The following is a 9,756-nucleotide window of genomic DNA, read 5'->3' as shown; positions in this document are numbered from 1 at the left end:
AGGAATTTGACTTCTTCCTGGTTTAGTCTTGGGAGGGTGTATATGTCCAGGATTTTATCCATTTCTTCTAGATTTTTTAGTTTATTTGCACAGAGGTTTTTATAGTATTCTCTGATGGTAGTTTGTATTTCTGTGAGATCAGTGATGATATCCCCTTTATTATTTTTTATTGTGTTTATTTGATTCTTCTCTCTTTTCTTCTTCATTAGTCTGGCTAGTGGTCTATCAATTTTGTTAATCTTTTCAAGAAATCAGCTCTTGGATTCATTGATTTTTTTGAAGGGTTTTTTATGTCTCTATCTCCTTCAGTTCTGTTCTGATCTTATTTCTTGTCTTCTGCTAGCTCTTGAATTTGTTTGCTCTTGCTTCTCTAGTTCTTTTACTTGCTATGTTAGGGTATCAACTTTAGATCTTTCCCACTTTCTGATGTGGGCATTTAGTGCTGTAAATTTCCTTCTTAACACTGCTTTAGCTGTGTCCCAGAGATTCTGGTACATTGTCTCTTTGTTCTCATGGGCTTCAAAGAACTTCTTTATTTCCACCCTAATTTCATTATTTACCCAGCAGTCATTCACAGTCAGGTTGTTCAGTTTTCATGTAGTTGTTTGGTTTTGAGTGAGTTTCTTAATCCTGAGTTCTAATTTGATTGCACTATGGTCCAAGAGACTGTTTGTTATGGTTTCCGTTCCATTGCATTTGCTGAGGAGTGTTTTACTTCCAATTATGTGGTCGATTTTACAAGTGCCATGTGATGCTGAGAACAATGTATATTCTGTTGATTTGGGGTGGAGAGTTCTGTAGATGTCTATTAGGTCCACTTGGTCCAGAGCTGAGTTCAATTCCTGAATATCCTTGTTAATTTTCTGTCTCATTGATCTGTCTAATATTGACAATGGGTTGTTAAAGTCTCCCACTATTATTGTGTGGGAGTCTAAGTCTGTGTAGGTCTCTAAGAACTTGCTTTATGAATCTGGGTGCTCCTGCGTTGGGTGCATATATATTTAGGACAGTTAGCTCTTCTTGTTGCATTGATTCCTCTACCATTATATAATGCCCATCTTTGTCTTTTTTTTTTTTTTTTTTTAATCTTTGTTGGTTTAAAGTCTATTTTACCAGGGACTAGAATTGCAATCCCTGTTTTTTGTTGTTGTTGTTTTGTTTGTTTGTTTGTTTGCTTTCCATTTTCTTGGTAAATATTCCTCCATCCCTTTATTTTGAGCCTATGTGTGTCTTTGCACGTGAGATGAGTCTCCTGAATATAGCACACCAATGGGTCTTGACTCTTTATCCAATTTACCAGTTTTTGTCTTTTAATTGGGGCATTTAGCCCATTTACGTTTAAGGTTAATATTGTTATGCGTGAATTTGATTCTGTCATTACGATGCTAGCTGGTTATTTTGCCCGTTAGTTGATGCAGTTTCTTCATAGTGTTGATTGTCTTTACAATCTGGTACCAGTTTTTCCTTTCCATATTTAGTGCTTCCTTCAGGAACTCTTGTAAGGCAGGCCTGGTGGTGGCAAAATTTCTCAGCATTTGGTTGTCTGTGAAGGATTTTATTTCTCCTTCACTTATGATGCTTAGATTGGCTGGATATGAAATTCTGGGTTGAAAATTCTTTTCTTTAAGAATGTTGAATATTGGCCCCCCACTCTATTCTGGCTTGTCAGGTTTCTGCAGAGAGATCTGCGGTTAGTCTGATGGGTTTCCTTTTGTGAGTAACCTGACATTTCTCTCTGTCTGCCCTTAACATTTTTTCCTTCATTTCAACCTTGGTGAATCTAATGATTATGTGTCTTGGGTTGCTCTTCTTAAGGAGTATCTTTGTGGTATTCTCTGTGTTTCCTGAATTTGAATGTTTGCCTGCCTTGCTAGGTTGGGGAAGTTCTGGATAACATCCTGAAGAGTGTTTTCCAACTTGGCTCCATTCTCCCTGTCACTTTCAGGTACAACAATCAAACATAGGTTTGATCTTTTCACATAGTCCTATATTTCTTAGAGGATTTGTTTGTTCCTTTGCATTCTTTTTTCTCTAATCTTGTCTTCACACTTTATTTCATTAAGTTGATCTTCAATCTCTGATATCCTTTCTACTACTTCATCAATTTGGCTATTGATACTTGTGTATACTTCACGAAGTTCTCATGCTGTGTTTTTCAGCTCCGTCAGGTCATTTATGTTCTTCTCTAAACTGGTTATTCTAGTTAACAATTCCTCTAACCTTTTTTCAAGGTTCTTGGCTTCCCTTGCATTGGATTAGAACATGCTCCTTTAGCTCAGAAGAATTTGTTATTACCCATCATCTGAAGCCTACTTCTGTCAGTTCATCAATCTTATTCTCCATCCAGTTTTGTTACCCTGCTGGGAAGGAGTTGTGATCCTTTGGAGGAGAAGAGGCATTCTGGTTTTTGGAATTTTCAGCCTTTTTACACTGTTTTTTTCTCATCTTCATGGATTTATCTAACCTGTGGGCTTTGATGTTGGTGACCTTCAGATAGGGTTTCTGTGTGGACATCCTTTTTGTTGATGTTGATGCTATTCCTTTCTGTTTGTTAGTTTTCCTTCTAAAAGTCAGGTTCCTCTGCTGCAGGTCTGCTGGAGTTTGCTGGAGGTCCACTTCGGACCCTGTTTGCCTGGGTATCACCAGTGGAGACTGCAGAACAGCAAAGATTGCTGCCTGTTCCTTCCTCTGGAAGCTTTGTTCCAGAGGGGTACCTGCCAGATACCAGCTGGAGCTCTCCTGTATGAGGTGTCTGTTGACCCCTCCTGGGAAATGTCTCCCAGTCAGGAGGCATGGGGGTCAGGGACCCATTTGAGAAGGCAGTCTGTCCCTTCACAGGGCTCAAGTGCTGTGCTGGGAGTTCCACTGCTCTCTTCAGAGCTGGCAGGCAGGAATGTTTACATCAGCTGAATCTGTGCCCACAGCCGCCCCTTCCCCCACGTGCTCTGTCCCAGGGAGATGGGAGTTTTATCTATAAGCCTCTGACTGGGATTGCTGCCTTTCTTTCAGAGATGCCCTGCCCAGAGAGGAGGAATCTAGAGAAAAAGGGAGTGGTGGGAGTATAAATTAGTTCAACCATTGTGGAAGACAATGTGGCAATTCCTCAAGGATTTAGAACCTTCTTGCCATTTCACCCAGCAATCCCATTACTGGGTATATACCTAAAGGATTATAAATTATTCTACTATAAAGACACATGCCCACATATGTTTATTGCAGCACTGTTCACAATAGTAAAGACTTAGAACCAATCCAAATGCCCATCAATGATAGACTGGATAAAGAAAATGTGGTACATATACACCATGGAACACTATGCAGCCACAAAAAGGAATGAGTTCATGTCCTTTGCAGGGACATGGATGAAGCCGGAAACTATCATCCTCAGCAAACTAACACAAGAACAGAAAAACAAACACTGCATGTTCTCACTCATCAGTGGGAGTTGAACAAGGAGAACCCATGGACACAGGGAGGGGGACGTCACTCACTGGGGTCTGCTGTGGGGTCGGGGGCTAGGGGAAGGATAGCATTAGGAGAAATACCTAATGCAGATGACAGGTTGATGGGTGCAGCAAATCACCATGGCACATGTATACCTGTGTAACAAAGCTGCACATTCTGCACGTGTATCCCAGAACTTAAAGTATAATTTAAAAAAAGAAAAAATTGTTAAAATGGTAAATTTTATGTTATGTATATTTTACCACAATAAAAAAATTTGTTAATGCCATTTCTCTATTCCACCTTCATCTTCTCGGTTCTCATTTGCACACTTTGTGAGGGCTGGGGCCATGTGTTTCTTTCTCACCTCTGCATCTGTGGCCCCAGAGAAGAGGCTGACCCATTGCACACACTCAATTAATATTTTCTTAATTAAAGAATGAATAAAAACAAATGTGTATTACAGGAGGGAGACACAGTAGAAGAATTTGAGGTGGGTAAGTTCAGAGTAAGTGTTTTCCAGAACTCGAAGCTTAACAATATTGATCTAGGGAACAAACAGATTGAGAATAAGAAGACTTTGCGCTATGGACTCTAACCCCATCTCTTCTTCTCTGGGCTAAGTTTACCCCTCAGACTGTCTTGAACTGGGGAGAACATATCTGATTATCTTTAAGTATGATTCACTCTTTGTAAAATCATGCTATTAGATCTGATTGATTAGTGAAAACCTTAATTATTCAAAATGAATTCACTTAAGCTGTCTAATTTCATTAGTTAGAATTCTTTTAACTCCAAGTCAAAAAAAAAAAAAAATCAACATGACTTGAACAATAAGATTCAACAATATCCTCAGGCTGATGTCCAGCTCTTTCTATATATTCTTTATTTATATTCTGTGTAATATCAGCAGAGACACTAATTATTTCATGATAGATTCATCTGAAATGTGACAAAGAGTCTTCTCTTGGCCAAACTACTCAGGATTCTGGACCTTCTCCCAGCGCCCATCTGTGCACTTTCTTATAAAATCCAGCTTTAGCAAAGGGCCCTGCTAAGTAAGTTTAGCCAGAACTCTCCTTCTTCAATATCTGATTATCCTTGATGTCTGATTAGGTTACACATCCTCCATCATCCCCCAGGTGATGTTTGACACCCTGGCCTGTCTTCAGCAAGAATCCTGTTAGGTTGGTTTAGCCAGAATCTTCCTTAGTAATTTTCCATCCACTGACCCTCACCCTGCTCCTTGGCTGTACATTTCTCCTTTCCATATTCAGAGTTGAGTCCAATCTCTCACCCTGACTGCAAGACCCCATTTTAATTGTCCCCACACCTAATGTAATGGTCTTGAAGTCTTCCTTACCATGCTTTAACAAGTATCATTGAATAATTTGTTTCTCAACAAATTTACTCATCCTTACAGAAGTGAAGCAACCTGAACCAAGAGTGTTACTGATTCACTGTTGGGGAGGGGAGTAATGAGTCATGAATACACAGTCCTTTTCCCCAGTACCCCTTATCATAGGAGAGTATGACCATAGTGATTAGGCTGGAGATCAATCAGGAGCGGGTACACCAGAGGGGTATCTTGGAACCAGTTTATATCCTAATGAAAGAGCAGTGGCTTTCAAATATGGGTAATTTTGCCTCCCCAGGGGACACTTGGCAATATGTAGAGGATTTTTTTTTTTTGTCTCAACTGGGGTGGAGGTGGGGTGATAGTCCTCCTGGAATGCAGTGAGTAAAGGCCAGGATGTTACTAAACATCTTAGAATGCAGAAGACAGCCTTCTTACCTCACAAATAAATATCTAGTCCAAATGTCAAGAGTAACAAGGTTGAAAACCCCTGAGACACAACATTAGATCTATATATCTACAGTAAAAATTTCTGTCTAGAAGCTGAAAGAGAATAGGCACCATGATAAAATGAGCAAAAAGAATCTTGGAACTAGACCTCATAATTAACATTAGATCAACAGAAAGCCCTTCTTTCAAAAGCTGTTGGCTGAAAATGTAATACATTATTTGTTCAGAAGAAAATGTCAACCTGCTGATAAGGAATGAGGTTGACATGGTCTATTCCTTGTTAAAGTCCTAGAAGTTAAATCCCTGGGTGCCAGTATGGGCTCCTGCACTGACTAAGCAGTTGTGTTATTGTAAAGTCACTTAAAGACTGAAGGACCAATTTCCCTAGATGGATCACTGGTTTTCAAACACCTCTATCTGCCTCTGGAGGTGCCACAGGGATTTTCTGGTGAGGAGTACAAATAATCCCCCTGCTCCCTTTTCACCCTCCTGCACCAAATCACCTATGCTTTATGTATTTGACATGAAATAGGTCAAAATATGAGCAGTATAATTCATATGTGCTAGATTATATATATATAGTGTTCCTTTGTTTCTAGAATTGATCTCATTGTCCTCTTAGGTGTTCTTTCCAGTGGAGAGGGTAAAATCTTAAACTCACTGATTAAAGTTATCTCAATATTTTCCTGTTTAAAACAGCCTTTTTCAGGTTACTAACACCAAAAATTTTTGACTTTCAGGGTTTTTTCTTTGTTCAATTTTCAGTAAACAGCAGAATACCTTCTTCAAATGATATAGAAGCCAAGTATAGATATGATAGAGTAAAAAGAGTAAATATCAGTCAGGCATGGTGGCTCATGCCTGTAAACCCAGCACTTTGGGAGGCTGAGGTAGGTGAATCATGAGGTCAGGAGTTCGAGACCAGCCTGGCCAACATGGTCAAACCCTGTCTCTACTAAAAATACAAAAAATTAGCTGGGCGTGGTGGTGCACACCTGTAATCCCAGCTACTCAGGAGGCTGAGGCAGGAGAATCACTTGAACCCAGGAGGCAGAGGTTGCTGTGACCAAGATCACGCCACTGTACTCCAGCCTGGGTGACAGAGTCAGACTCCATATGAAAAAAAAAAAAAAAGAATAAATATCTAGTCAAATAGTCAAATCAAACGATCCAACTTAGCTGTTTTCTCTGTTCTCCAAGATAGCATCTCGAGGGAGGAAAATTGTATGATCTACAGGGGAGAAGCCAGCTGGTCTATGTGCAGGTTTTCGTGCTGTCATCTGAAAACCACCTGGTTCCTTGTCTCTACTGGTCACTAGATGACTAACTATCATCAACAATGCTTGATGATTTGTGTTCTGTTCTCTTTGGCATTCCTGAGAGCAGGTGGTTCCCTGACCACCCCCCCCCCCCGGCAACCCCAGCTCCACCTAAGCTCTGTTTGCTTTATTCACCTCATTTGTTAACAACCATTTAAAGATTTCCACTTTTCTTGGCCAAATTTGTGCCCAGTTTGCCCCTCTTTCTTTCCCCTTTGTTGTACCTATTCTCTTACAAATCATTCTAACCTCCTTCACTATCTGTTGTTTCAGCACAATTTTTCCTTTTGTCGGGGTCTTGAGGCTAGCAGCTGTCAATTGGAACAGAAGGAATCCAAGCTAGGCCCAGGATGGGGGTCCACACAAATACTTTCTTTTATTTTATTTTAACTATATTCATTGGTAGGGGCTCTACAGGCTAATAGCTGCAGCTTGAACCAGTTGGAATCCAAGCTTTACCAGCATTAGGATTTACCCCAAAATTCTTGCATTACCCCATACTCACATTTTAGATATGACAGATAACAGTAACCAAAGATCGCATATTTTTCTTTTTCTTTTTCTTGTTACTCTGCATTTCATTATGCATCCAGTGAGAATACTTCCTTGGAGTTGGGTCCATCATTTTAAAATTCCATTGGTAACTTTTACCTTCAGTAACTGATTATAGCACAGCTGTAGCTCCATATCATGGCTGACTCTGTAGCCATCCAGAAATGAAAAGTTCGTTAACATCCACCCTTTCATCCTTTTTCTTCCCAAACCACATGCTCCAGTGAGTCGGATTTAGTCCCATGAATCCCACTTCTGACACCCACTGTGATAATTTGGAGCCAACTACAAGTTTAGAGAGCACAATATCCACAAAATGGCCCTCACTTCTGACAGCAACTGCAAATTCTGGTAGGTTCCCAAAGCCACCTTCAGTTTTCATAATTTTCCATAAGGACTCACAGGATTTCACTGAAAGTTGTTATGCTGATTGTTATAGTTTATTATAGGGAAAGGATGCATATTCAAATCAGTCAAAGGAAGAAGTACAGGGCAGAGTTTGGGAGGGTGCCAAACCCAAACCTTCTGTTTCCCCTTTCCTGTTGAGTCAGCACATGTACTCTCCCAGCATCAATGTGTGGCAATATGCACAGAGTATTGCCAGTCAGAGGAGCTCACCTGAGCTTTAGTATCCAGAGTTTATATTGGGGTTTCATTATGTACACATGATTGACAGACTGCCAACATGATTGAATTCAGTCTCTAAGTTGACTAAAACCACGTGACCCACAGCTCACACTCTGAATCACATGATTGATCTTTCTAGTATGACAAGCCTCCACCCTAAATCACATATTTGGTCTTTCTTGTGTAGCTAGCCTTACCCTAAGCTCTGGTGTGGCCAGCTGCCACCCTAAACAAGGACACTCCCATTGGGTATTATATAGTTCAACTCTCAGAAGCTGAGGGCAAAGGTTAGTCCTTCCTCTGGGTGAGGCCAAATTTTTTACTACACAGACCTGTACCTCACACCATATATAAACATTGACTCAAAATAGGCCGAAGACCTAAATTTAAGAGCTAAAAGTATAAAATTCAGAATAAAACATAGATGTAAATTTTCATGACCTCCCAGTAGGCAGAGGTTTCTTAGATATATCACCAAAAGTACAAGTGACAAAGGCAAAAATAGATAAATGGGACTTGACCAAAATGTAAAATGTTTGTGTCTTAAAGGACACTATCAAGAAAATGAAAAACAACCTACAAAATGGGAGACAGTATTTGTACTATTTTTTAATATTTATAATGAATTTTTAAAATTTCATCTTTATTGGTTTAACTGTAAAATTAATATTGCTCATTCTAAAATACCACATTTTAGTAGTTTATAACCCACCAAAAGGGAATCCAGTAGTAACTTCCTACAAGAAAGCTACTCTTAACAATTTGGAGCAATATTCAGAGAAATAAAATTTTTACAAAAAATTTAAACTTTAAACACTGCTTTACAATTTATTTTTTTCCTTTAATGTATATCAAGGCCACATTCTGTGTCAGTAATTAAATTGCTATTTAGTATTATACTGTATGAATTTACAATAATTTACTGCTTTTCTATGAATTCACACTGGGGTTGTTTCCATTTTTTCTTTATTAAAAACAGTGCATCAGTGAGCATCCTTCATATGCAATTTTGATTAAAGTTACATATGAATAAAAGTCAGAGCTAACTGTATAGGTGTCTTTTCAAGTATTTCTGTGGATATTTGCTGTTTTGACCTGCCCGGTTAACTCTCTCATCTTCCTACAACACATCCCGTTTTCCTTTGGAGAATTGCCTCCCCTATTCCATGCAGTTCTTAATGGTGCTACAAATCAGAGTACTCTGCTACTCTGGCCATAGTAACTAGTGCAATAGGAGAGCCTGTGACCTGGCTGAGTAATCAGATCCCTTCTCTGGGATTTAACATAGGAATCCTAGGAAAGAAAATCTCTTTCTTTACTTGGAGATGGTTCCTGGAAACATAGGAACCCAGAGCTCTGTAGCCAGACTATCCCTTCCTTATTGCCTGCAGGGATCCCACTGAGAGTCAGAAAAATAAATTAGATAAGAATGAGACTATTGCACAGAGGAAAACAGATATGATAAAGAATGAGCTAATGACATTCATGTTACTGAATCCAGTCCTATCCAAAGCAGTATCCACCCCTAGACTTCCCAGTTACTATATTTAACAAATTCTCTTTTCTGGAGTTGAGTTTCTGTCTTTCGTACAATAGTCCCCCCTTATCTGTGTGGTTTTGCTTTCCATGGTTTCAGTTACCCACATTCAATAGTGGTCTGAAAACAGATGAGTACACTGCAATAAGATATTTTGAGAGAGAGAGAGAAAGCACATTCAGATAACTTTTATTACAGTATATTGTTTTAATTGTTCCATTTTATTACTAGTTATTGTTGTTAACCTCTTACTGTGCCTAATTTATAAATTAAACTTTATCAGAGACACATATGTATAGGAAAAAACAGTATATATTAAATTGGATACTACCTTTGGTTACAGGCATCCATTGGGAGTCTTGGAATGTATTCTCTGTGAATAAGGGGGGGCCACTGCAATGGAAAGCCTCACTAGTCATTACATTATTCAGCATCTTTTTACATCTGATGTCAGACTAGAAGTCTGGATG

The 9,756-nt window shown here is 39.2% G+C and overlaps 1 pseudogene; it reads left to right on the top strand.

Annotated features, from left to right (window-relative positions):
* The first annotated feature begins 4,975 nt into the window (after positions 1 to 4,975).
* Positions 4,976 to 9,756, top strand: part of LOC112619406 — a 35,869-nt pseudogene continuing 31,088 nt past the window's right edge.

The sequence above is a fragment of the Theropithecus gelada genome, chromosome 2, assembly GCF_003255815.1.
Source record: "Theropithecus gelada isolate Dixy chromosome 2, Tgel_1.0, whole genome shotgun sequence".
NCBI classification, from domain to species: Eukaryota; Metazoa; Chordata; class Mammalia; order Primates; family Cercopithecidae; genus Theropithecus; species Theropithecus gelada.
This window is presented reverse-complemented; position numbering and strand designations above follow the sequence as displayed.